Below are 11182 nucleotides of genomic sequence, written 5' to 3' on the forward strand. Positions count from 1 at the left end.
AGCTTTTCCCACCTGTCCCTAACCTGTAACTATTTTCATTAGTTTCTGATTTACCCTTCTTTTGTTTTCTCATTGCAAAACTAATCAAATACATATAATTACATTCTTATTTTTTCCTATTTCTTATACAAAATGCCACATTTTATATACAGATAAGAAATAATTTTAAAATAGAGATTTGCTACCAACTAATTATTATATCAAAGAAGAGGAGGGACTTCCCTGGTAGTCCAGCGGTTAAGACTCCACACTTCCAATGCAGAGAATGCAGGTTTGATCCCTGGTCAGGGAACTAAGATCCCATATGCCGTGCAGTGCAGCTAAAAAAATAATAAATAAATGATAAATTTTTGAAAAGAGGAAGAGGAAAGCCTCCTTAGTACAACAAACTGATTCTCATAATTCCCTCCTCAAGTTATACATAAGTGGCATTGTACTTCTAAATCAGGTTGGATTTTCTTTCACTTTAAAGCATTTTTTAAGGCATCTTTCCACTCTAGTTCAATGTACCTACTATTAATGGGAAACATGAGAGACTGGTGACAACAAGATGCAATCCTCTGTTTACCATGGGACAACCTCCATTATCTACATAGTTACATTTCTGTTCTTGTTTTAAAGTAAAATATACATTTTACATTTATGCTAAAATTTATTCCTGTGTAAAAACATACACTACCCTGAATTTGTAAAAATAAAGCAAAAAATATATATATATACATACACACACACACACACACATAAATATATATGTATATATATTTACATAGAAAATATAAAAACACACCAAAATGTTTGGGTGGTTACATTATAGATGGCTATAATTCCTTATAGTTCTTAGTACTTTCCAAATTTTATATAGTGAGCATGTGTTACTTTTATATTCAGGGGATAAAACATTATTTTCAAAAGAGCTGTTTAATCTTCAGAGTCTATATAAAACATGAGTGGATAAAGCATGACCCTAGAACTGTCATTTCAAATGCATTGATCTAAAGTAATAAGAAATCCTTTTAATGACCAGAAATATTGCAATGTACAGACACATGGGGGCATTGTAACCAAGTTTTTATAATTTAAGAAAAAAACCCATAAACCAAAAACCAAAACAGCTAACATTAGTTCACACTCACTGTCGGCCAGGTTCTGTTCTAAGCATTTATATGTATTATCTCATTTCATCCTTACATTAACTATACGGGATACCATTATTATCCTCACTTAAGAGATCTGAGACTCAAAGCCACACAGCCACCTAAAATTGTGAAAGCATTTACAGTGGTCTTTTGTATATAATCAAGTTCCTACTGCCAGTTGTTTGGAGAGAATTCTGTAGTGTACCTCTGTGTAATTCTCTTCTAAGTCCTACTTCACATTTTCAAATGATCTCTCCATTGCTGCACTCAGATTCTAAGAACAGCTAGAGAGCAGACAATGAATATTTAAACATTTTTAGTTTTTCATCAGAAAAAGAAAGTTTGGAAAATAGGAAAATACAACTCTCTGTTAGCATTTTGCTACATTTTCTTCCAGTTTTTATTTTTCTTCAATGTGTGTATATATTCAATAGATCTTTTTTGATAATTTGGTAATTTGTTTTTTCATCTATCATCACATCCATATATTATATAGCTTTACCATATTATTATATATCTTTCAGAAACACCATTTCAGTGTTACATCATTTTCAATGAAGTAGGTAAACCATAGCTTATTTAATCATTTCTCCACTATTGGTTTTTTAGGTTGCAGCCAATTTTTCATGTAAATAATTCAGCAACAAACATCTTCATGCGTGTATTTCCCCTGCCTCATATTTATTCCCCTATTCTGCAACTATTGCCTGAATACTTAATAAATACCAGGCACTGTATTAGGTTCTGGGTTTAGGAATTTTTTTCCCCTAGGATAGTATTTCAAGGTTGCAAAGTCTTATGCCTCAATACATACTGTCAAATTGCTTTCTAAAAGGTCAAAATCAGGTTATTCTAAATGGATTCTTTAAAAATAAGGAATAGGGCTTCCCTGGTGGTGCAGTGGTTGAGAGTCCGCTTGCCGATACAGGGACACGGATTCGTGCCCCGGTCCGGGAAGATCCCACATGCTGTGGAGCAGCTGGGCCCGTGAGCCATGGCCGCTGAGCCTGCGCATCCGGAGCCTGTGCTCCACAACGGGGGAGGCCACAACAGTGAGAGGTCCACGTACAGCAAAAAATAAAAAATAAAAAAATAATAATAGGGGCTTCCCTGGTGGCGCAGTGGTTGAGAGTCCGCCTGCCGATGCAGGGGACACGGGTTCGTGCCCCGGTCTGGGAGGATCCCACATGCCGCGGAGCGGCTGGGCCCGTGAGCCATGGCCGCTGAGCCTGCGCGTCCGGAGCCTGTGCCCCGCAATGGGAGAGGCCACAACAGCGAGAGGCCCGCGTACCGCAAAAAAAAAAAATAATAATAATAATAATAAAAATAAGGAATAAAAGAGATGTAAAAAGTTTTAGCTATTAGATGACTGATGACTACAGCCTTATGTGTTGAAGAATCAACATGAGTAGTTTGAGTAGTTAAATTTGTAAATTTCAAATCACTTATGACAGGAAAAAATTAATGCCAAAATTTGTACTAGTTTTTGCTAACTATGACTCAAAATCCAGACATAATAAAAGAGAATACTGATAAATTTGACTGCATAAAAATGAATGTTGTGGCAAACATCATAAACGAAGTCAAAATACAATTATCAAACAGGGTGTTAATATTTGCAATATATATCATAAATATCTTATGTTCCTAAAAGAATACTTATCAAGAGAAAAAGAACTAAAACTCTGTAGAAAAATGTACAAAAGACACACACACTGTTAACAATAAATAATATTCAAATCATCCTTAAACAAATGAAAAAAAATCTCCAGCTTCACTATTAGAGAAATGCAAATTAACAGTACATTTAGATACCACTTCTCACCTATCATGTTTGTAAAAATCTAAAAGTTTGATATCATATTCTGTAATTCTGTTGGTTGAAACTGTGGGAAAATGAATAATCTCTTCCAGTGCTGTTGGAAAAAGAAATATGACTTCTGTAGAGAATCCTGAATTATCCAACAAAGCTACATTTGCACTTTTGAAACTTTTTATTAAACTTCTCCTTATGTTAAATCGTTCAAATTAGACATTTCCTTTTAAATATGGCAGACAATTGATCAAAACAGTTAATCCCATCCAGTTGGGTGCACTTACCGTTTACTCTAGCAATCTCACTTGTAGAAATCTTTCCCTGAAGACAATCACAGATCTAAAACAACATATGTAGAAGGTTATTGATTGTGGCATTATTTGTAATAGCAAAATACTAGAAATAACCTGAACGTTCTTCCATTGGAGACTGGTTAAAAAAGAAAAAGGTATATTCCCAGAGTGAAATATTACTCAGCTGAACAAAAGAATGCAAAAGTGGATATGCCAAAGGGAAACTAAAAGGGTTAAGAGGCAATGACACCCCAGTAACAACTAGTGCACCTAGAGCCCAGATCTTGGTTTCTAAATATGATACCTCACTGAAAGGAACCAGAGCTTCTCGGAGAAATGGCAGTTCAGATCTGGGGCATGTAAAGTACAAGTGAGCCTGAAATATCTTATGCCAGGAAGTAAGAAAGAACTCAAAAGCTGATGGAGATAGGTCAAAAGTGGTGGCTTAAAGGGACTCCCACTGGCCAAATCTGAGACAATCTGGACATCAAAAAAGAATACAGATGACAACACATTGAATAAATAAAAATAAAAACTCTAAGTCCATAGTGGTATATAATAAAAATATAAGAAGTTGAAAAGGAAAGAAAAGGTGTGGGGTTGGGGGGAGGCTCTCTTACAGAGAAAAATGTCGAGGACATGATAGAATCGGAAAGCCACACAACTGCAAAGTAATAACTAACCTTGAGTACAACACTCAACTTATTTGTATAATAAGATCACAAGATGATTTCCTGAAATATCTTCTGGCTTTATCTGTGATCTAGGATTAAGAGACTTTGAAATGGAAAACCTTGATCAGATAAAGGTTTAGGAAAAGCTATGGGATCCCTACTTTAGCATGTTTTTTTCCTTTCTCCCCAAAGCTGAAAATCACCATTTACAAGTACAATCCTCAGCTTCCTGACCTTGAATTCTTTTCATCTTTTGTCATGTGGCTACAAGGTGTATTGGAACTACCCATTAAAAGAGGTTTCATCAGTAACAAAATCAAAAGACAAATGTCAAATTGTGAGTTTGATATATACTTGCATATACATTTGATGTACATATATGCAATATACATCATAAAGTCTCATGTCCCTAATATAAATGTGTTGTCTATATATTATTTATGTATTGTTAAAACTGTAAAGAAAAAAGATTGTTTAGCCTGCTGAGCCAGATAGTGTCCCATCTCCAGTCTAAAGCATAAATCTTCTGAGGAAAGTAAAACCTCCCAACATCTACTTGATTTTTAAGAGACCAGGTTGGAGGGTAGAAGTCTATAATTAAGTTGCTGCAATTCGGGGTAGGGCCTCTGCAGGTCACACATCCATTTCATTCTGCCATATCTGGTCAGACCAGTGTACACCTGCTGACCTGTTTATGGTACTCCTTTTCACTCTTAAAAGTGTCTAAGTTTGGCCCATATTTGGTTACCCTACTTCAAGGAGACTCCTGATGCTCCTTAGGGAAGAGTTCATTTGGCTGATGTTGAAGGGTAAATGTCAAGTGAGAGAGAGAAGCAAGGAAAGACTCTGCAATGTGATAGGCAGAATAATGGTCCCCCCACAGATACCCTTGTGCTAGTCCCGGGAACTGTGAATGTGTTACTTTACATGTCAAGAAGGAAAACATAATTAAATTAAGTATGCTGAGATGGGGAGATCATCCAAGATTATCCAGGTGAGCCTAATCTAATTACAAGGATCCTTACAATCAGAGGAACTTTCCCCGCTGAGTTCACAGTTAGAGGATGTGACTATGGAAGAATGCTCATAGACGCAACATTGCTGGCTTTGAAGATAAAATAAGGGGACTACGACGCAAGGAATGTGGGCAGCCTCTAGTGCCTAGAAAAAGCAAGGAAACAGATTCTCCTTTAGAGCCTCTGCAAAGGAATACAGACCTGCCTACAGAACTGTAAGGTAATAAATTTATGTTTTTTCAGCCATTAATTATGTGGTAATTTGTTACAGCAGAAATAGGAAACTAATACATGGAATTGACAGCATTTCTAGTGAACCTTGAGGGATCCAACAAGCCATTCATTCATTTAACAAATGTGTAAGTCCTTATATATGCCTGACCCAACGCTGAATAAGATGGACTTCTTAAGGGGTTTACAGCTCTGAAGGAAGACAATCACTGAAACATGTAAGTAAGGTTGTTATGAGGGTTCTAAAAGGGTTAGTAGGGGGTGGCATGAGGTATCTAGTGAGCACAGGGGAGTAAACCAGGATATGCAAACATGGGTGGAGAGCATCCCAGTTTGAAGGTATGGCATGGGTGAAGGTTCAGGCAGGGGTTTGAAAGCATATGGATCAAGGCAGTAAATAGCCAGTAGTATAGTTTGGCTGGACCATAAAATAGATGGAAAAGTGTAATGGAAGTGCAATTTGGGGCCTAGTGGTAAAGGGCCTAGCATGCCAGGCTGAGTTTGGACTTTATCCTTCAAGCAATGGGAAGATATTTTTAAATAAAAGTTTTAAAGCAGGGAAGAGGGTCAGATTTATATTTTATAGAGATACCTCTGGTATAAGCTCCACTAGAACAGAGACCAAATTTGTTTTTTCTCACTCCCATAGGCACTGGTATCAATCAAGACAGGCTAAGTTATGCTGTGGTGACCAATAGCACCAAAAGTTTCAGTGCCTTAAAACAAAATAAGTTTATCTCTTTCCCATGCTACATGTTCCTCATGGGTCAACGTGGGTCTCCGCTCATCTTAACCATTCAGGGATGCAGGCTGATGAAGCTACCACCATTTCAAACGTTGCCTGCTTCTGGGCAAGAGGGAAAAGAGTTCTGGAGCACCTCAAAACAGCAATTAAATGCTGTGTCTGAGAGTGACAGGGATCACATCCATGCACACCTCATGGACCAGGACCAGGAAGCATAATCCCACTATGAGCTGAGGAGGGGTAAAATAGGCAGTGTTTGGTGATGATTTTTATTCATGATTAATATTTACTAATTGAACAGATGAATCAGTTCGAGAGAGTAAGAGATCATCTGATGAAGTCTTACCTAGTAGAAATAGAGAGCAGGGAAGGAACAGGAGACGGGAGTCAGTGAGTAATCAGATGTGCAGCGTGTGAAAGAGCAAGTATGACTAGAGACTTTCAGTCTGGATTAGTGTAGGAAGGGTAATGTCAATTAAAAAAGAGAGAGATGAGCAAGTGCACATTTGTATTTGTGCCTACGTGTGTAATTGGTAGAGTGCAGCTGAGACGCCTACATGTTGACCTCACCCTTTGCTGACTAAGATCGGCAATCTTGACTTCAGGCCCTTCGCTCAGGATACTCTGTCCTTTGTATCGAGGCGGTGCGGCGCCAGCTAGAAAGCAAAATCGGCCCCTGCTCTGGAGTGGATGGATAGACCCACCACAGGTAAACAGCATGTAAGGAGCTTTAAACGCATCTTCTCAAAACATTCCACGAGTAAGCTACGATTATGTTCCTTTTATAGTGAAGAGAATTGTTAGACTATCTAGAATCCAAATCTGCTGTGTTATCCTGTGCAAGTTACTTCACCTCTCCGTGCCTTTGGTCCTTCAATTTTAAAATACTACTTACACCGAGAGTGGTGAGGGCTCGAGGCTGGCGGAAGGACCGGAGAGCAGCAAGAAGGCCAAAGCAACCAAAAACACCGCGCGCACACAACGAACACAGCGCCCGGCCGCCCCGCCTCAGACCTGGAGCGTATCACGAACCAAACGTGGGGCGGGGACTAAGCCCGGCCCTTGGCCCGCGCAGTGAGATGGCGTCACGGCACCTTTCCGCCCCCCACCTGGAGCCGCCCGGGAGCCGAGGAAAAGCTAGACCCCGCCCCTGGCCCGCGCGACGCACTGACGTCACACTATTCTCCGCCTCCGCTGGCGCTTCTGGCTCCCCGCGGGGGTTCTTACCTCCGAAGGTCTCCAAAGGCAGTTTGCAAGAGGAGCAGGCGGTGGTGTTCGTCTGGAGTAAGTGTGACAGCAGTTTGTAGTAATCGATGGCTTTGGCCTCCTGGAAGGGACATATCTGGACCAAGGGGCATCTTGTCTGACGATTGCACTGAGTCGGCACGCGGTAGTGATTGGGTAGTTCCTCAGAGCAACGTAGGTGCTGCCTCTCTGGAGAGAACAAGACCTTTAATCCAAACTTCTTTAAGGAGTTATATACAAGTGTTTCCTCTTCTCATTTCCCATTCACTCTTCAACTCATTTCATCTGTTAAAGATTAGTTATTTTTAAACGGTGAAAGCCCACAAATATATTTGCATGCAAATATACAAATATAAAATGAAAACGTGTCAAAAGAGTTTAACTCCTTACTGAGGAACATGCAAGAGGTTACAAAGAATCCTAAGGAACATAAATAGTCTATATTCTGAAGTGAATGTACAGCTCTCCTTCCTCTACTTCTCCTCCATCCAATGGATCAGCAAGTTCTTGACTCAATTTACAAAACTGCATTCACCTCTCCATTTTCACAAACACCATTTTACTCTGAGCCGAAATCATCTGTGGATCGCACTGCTGCCTTCCAGTGGGCCTCACCCCCTCTGCAATCCATTCTCCATACTTCTAAAGGGATCATTTAAAAAAACAAACAAACAAAAAATGACAAAAAGTATAATCTAGATTATATTGCTCCCCTTCTTACAATCTACCAATGGCTTCTCCTTTGCTTGGAGATTTAAATCCACACTCCCTATGCTTGCTTGCAAAGAACTGCATGATCTACACGTGCCTCTTCACTTACCTCATCTACCACTTTCTGTCTCCCTGCTGTGCTGCAGGGCCCTCTGGTTGGAATGCTCTTTCCCCTAAATTTTGCATTGTTGCCTTTTAAAAAATCTTCAGATTTCAGTTTGAGAATTGCCTGCACAGAGAAGCCTTCCCAGACCCTCCGTTCTAAAGTGGCCACTCGGTCATGTGTTTAAGCACTTTGATACATGACATACTCATTTGTTTATTGTCCATCTCCCCACCCCCAATTAAAATGAAAGTATGTAAATTCAGTGAGAAGAGCCCTTACCTATACTGTTTACTGCTGTATTCTCAGCTAGTAGAACACTTAATGAGTTGAGCATGTTATTCATCCCCTAGTTGGGGCTTTATCATTCAAGTAGTTAATTGTCGTAACAAATCTCATTATTTAAAACAAGTGTTTCATCAGATCGTTATAAAATATATCTGGTTATGTAGGGTGAAAAATACTTTGGATCAAAGAAAAATGGCATAAAAAAATACTTTCTGTGCTTGATGTCCAAAGGATTATTATCAAAGATGTTTTTTTCAAGGATGCTAGCGGTTTTTTTTTTTAAATGCCTAGATCAACTGCAATCTAGTAAAGGAACTTTGGTTTAATAATTCAACCTAAGATACTTGGAATGAAACTTTAAAAAAACTCACTTATTTAGCAGACATTTTTTTGCACTTATCTTTGGGCAGGCTCTATGTGGGATGCTGGAGGATTCCAAATAAAACCTGATAGAGGTGACATCTGAGTTTTGGCTTTCAATATGAGTGGACTGAGAATGTGAATAGGTGAAAAGGAGAGAAACTGGCACTTTAGGCAGAGGTGTAAATTTGTAACCGAGCAGGACCCCATGGGGCCTCCCCAGGACAGACCCCTTCCCCATATCCTCTGCTTTGGCTCCTCTCTGAAGTACCTAGATAATAGTATCTGATGCACATTTCCTGAGCTGTTTTACAGATATGAAAACCCCCACCAAATGGAAGAAACTAACTACTTGATGCTAATGAGCATGTGGCCCCCAGGCCTACCAGCGCCTAAGGATTATAACGTTAACCCCTGTGACACCGCCCTGTCACCTCACTACCAGTCAATCAGAGAATTGTGCAGGAGCTGATCACATACACTGGCATGTCCCTCCCTCACCTGGCCTTTAAAAATGCTTTGCTGAAACCCATGGGGAGTTTGGACTTTTCGAGCACTAGCTGCCCTGGACTCCTTGTACAGCGCCCTACAATAAATGCTGCACTTTCCTTCATCACAACCGAGTGTCAGTAGATTGGCAGGTGGATCCAAGTTTGGTTTGGTAACAAATTCTGTTTGGAAACAGAATACAAATGAGATTAGCTGGAAGGATAGGCAGGAGTCATATCATCAAGGGACTTAAAGTTTGGATCTTATTCCACGGGGGAAGACAACAGATATTTTTAAATGGAGTTGTGAAGTGGTCCTCTGTTGTTAGCGTTGTTATAGATAGAATTGTGACTAACTGGACAACATTAGTGATGTAAATAGACCAAAGTAAACCTTACATACTTAATCAAAATCTACATATGCCAGCTACTGGTAGGTGATTATGAACTAAAGGAGTTTCCAGTGGACCTTAGAATTATACATTAGAGCCAAATGAGATATTAAAGAAGATATTTATTTTTCAGCAATTGTTTATAGGGTACCAGTCATGAGCAGGCACGTGGTGGGGGAGGGGAAGGGAAAGGGGAACCTTGAAGCTATTTTCAGTGTGTCAAAACACCTAACAGGAAACTGTGCATTTCCCCTCAACAAGGCTGAACAGGGTGATTAAAATTCCATGTTTATTTTCTTTGGGTTGGAATTTAAAAGAACTCGTTATGAGAACACTGATCATCTCAGGCTGATCAGAAGCTCTGATGAGATGGCAGAGGTATCCGGTTTTTTAAAAGAAAAAATGAACTGAAATGTATTGCAGTTTGCTAAGTAAAATTATTTAGAATGCAGAAAAGCTGTTAAGTGGAAGGAAAATGTGCAAAACAGTGGAGTATGAAATTCAGATCCCACCTTTACAGTCTCTTTTACATAAAAGCCAAATCTGCTTCTCCCCAATTTTCCATTTCAGTGATGGCCTCACCGTGTTCTCAACTACAAAACCCAGAAGGCTGGGCATCATTCTCCCCTCCTGTCTCAATTTATTTCTCCTATTTAATCACACATCAAACTATTGGCTCTACCTCTGAAACTCTTCTAGAATTTTACCCTCTTCTTTATTCACACTGTTATGGCCTTGTTTGATGTTATGGGAAACACTCTTCCTTCACCACATTATGGCTTTTTCCTTTGTTTTGCTGAGTAGTAGAAATAACAAACTTGGGGAAACCAATGTGACCCTGTCCAAAAAGATAAATTGTGATAATACAATAGGGAAGAAAACATGTGATATTTGTCAAATTCCTGTGAGGTGTTCTTCTGCATCCAAGAGTTATGCTTGCTTAGCTATTTATTTTTTATTAGAAAAGAGGGAGGAATATGTCCTTCAGTGTCTTGATTGAGCTAGAAAGTTGTGATTAGTTATCGTAATGAAAACTGTCTCAAGTGGTATAAGCAAGGTGTGATGGGTTGTCACCACAGGCTCACCATTCCCGCCTCAGGAAAGTTAGGTGGTCAGAACACTCCCCTCCTGGGCTATTGTGCCTGGTGATGCTCCTGCAGAAATGCAAGTCATAACTATTTCTTAGCAGTGTGTTGGATGGGGTTCAGGATGTGCTACCTCCAAATATGACCTTGGCATAATGAATATTTTAAGCTGAAGAAGTTTGAGAAAACAGTAGAAGCAGGAAGGTCACTTTAGACCCTTCCCCCAACTTCTTCCTCGAACCGGGTCATCAGACCCTCCTGTGAGAGGTGCTCTCCCTCTCCTGGTAAAGGAGCATCCTTCTCTGTAGACAAAAGGACAGAGAGAATCCAAACGAACATGCCCTGCTAAGTTAAGTTTGCCTCAGTTTACTACACTTACCTCAGACTCTTTGACCTATTGTATTTCTTTAGGACTGTCTACTCTTCACCAATTTAGCATAAAAATACTCCAGATAAACCCTTTCTTTGGGTCATCATTTCCTTATGAAGACTCCTGTGTCACGTAAAAATTTTATTAAGTAAATTTTTATGCTTTTCTCTTGTTAATCTGTCTTTGTCAGTTTAATTTCCAGACCAGCCAGGGACCCTAAGAAGGTTGA

At 39.6% G+C, this 11182-nt stretch overlaps 1 long non-coding RNA gene across 1 annotated transcript; it reads right to left on the minus strand.

Moving 5' to 3' along the window:
- Positions 1 to 263: 263 nt before the first annotated feature.
- LOC116753215 lies at positions 264 to 6923 on the minus strand. Its single transcript, XR_004349706.1, has 3 exons — positions 6807 to 6923; positions 3237 to 3291; positions 264 to 320 (listed from the first exon to the last, which is right to left on the minus strand). It is a non-coding gene; the product is annotated as an uncharacterized LOC116753215 (long non-coding RNA).
- Between the last annotated feature and the right edge of the window lie 4259 nt (positions 6924 to 11182).

This window comes from Phocoena sinus, chromosome 4, assembly GCF_008692025.1.
Source record: "Phocoena sinus isolate mPhoSin1 chromosome 4, mPhoSin1.pri, whole genome shotgun sequence".
Taxonomy (NCBI): Eukaryota; Metazoa; Chordata; class Mammalia; order Artiodactyla; family Phocoenidae; genus Phocoena; species Phocoena sinus.